A 1,159-nucleotide genomic window follows, 5' to 3' on the forward strand; every position below is an offset into this window, starting at 1 on the left:
AGCGCTCTCGGGTTCGCACCTCGGAGCACACCGAGGTGCGCACCTTTGATGCGCTGCCTTCACCAATTTCCAGAAAAGGCAAGAAAACATTGAGAAGGTGTGCGCACCGAGGTGCCCACCCTGGCGAAGGTGCACGCGAGGTGCGCACCCGGGGCAAACCGGGCTCCGACTTCGTGCACGCCGCACCTTGGAGCACACTTCGGAGCGCTCCTTGGTGCGCACCAGGGCGCGCAACCCAGCCGAGGTGCCCACCCCGGCGAAGGTGCACGCGAGGTGCGCACCCGGGGCAAACCGGGCTCCGACTTCGTGCACGCCATGGTGCCCACCGCGGCGAAGGTGCACGCGAGGTGCGCACCCGGGGCAAACCGGGCTCCGACTTCGTGCACGCCGCACCTTGGAGCACACTTCGGAGCGCTCCTTGGTGCGCACCATGGTGCCCACCAGGGCGCGCAACCCCGCCGAAGGTGCACGCGAGGTGCGCACCCGGGGCAAACCGGGCTCCGACTTCGTGCACGCCGCACCTTGGAGCACACTTCGGAGCGCTCCTTGGTGCGCACCATGGTGCCCACCAGGGCGCGCAACCCCGCCGAAGGTGCACGCGAGGTGCGCACCCGGGGCAAACCGGGCTCCGACTTCGTGCACGCCATGGTGCGCACCGCGGCGAAGGTGCGCACCCGGGGCAAACCGGGCTCCGACTTCGTGCACGCCGCACCTTGGAGCACACTTCGGAGCGCTCCTTGGTGCGCACCAGGGCGCGCAACCCAGCCGAGGTGCCCACCCCGGCGAAGGTGCACGCGAGGTGCGTACCCGGGGCAAACCGGGCTCCGACTTCGTGCACGCCGCACCTTGGAGCACACTTCGGAGCGCTCCTTGGTGCGCACCATGGTGCCCACCAGGCCGCGCAACCCAGCCAAGGTGTGCGCACCAAGGTGCACGCGAGGTGCGCACCCGGGGCAAACCGGGGTCCGACTTCGTGCACGCCGCACCTTGGAGCACACATCGGGGCGCTCCCGGGTTCGCACCGGCGTTGCGCACCGTGGTGGGCACCTCGGAGCACACCAAGGTGGGCAGCGAGGTGCGCACCTTTGATGCGATGCCTTCACTAATTTCCATAAAAGGCAAAAAAAAAACGAGATTTTAAAATTTCCGTTTTGAAAGA

The sequence above is a fragment of the Cryptomeria japonica genome, unplaced genomic scaffold, assembly GCF_030272615.1.
Source record: "Cryptomeria japonica unplaced genomic scaffold, Sugi_1.0 HiC_scaffold_1003, whole genome shotgun sequence".
NCBI lineage: Eukaryota > Viridiplantae > Streptophyta > Pinopsida > Cupressales > Cupressaceae > Cryptomeria > Cryptomeria japonica.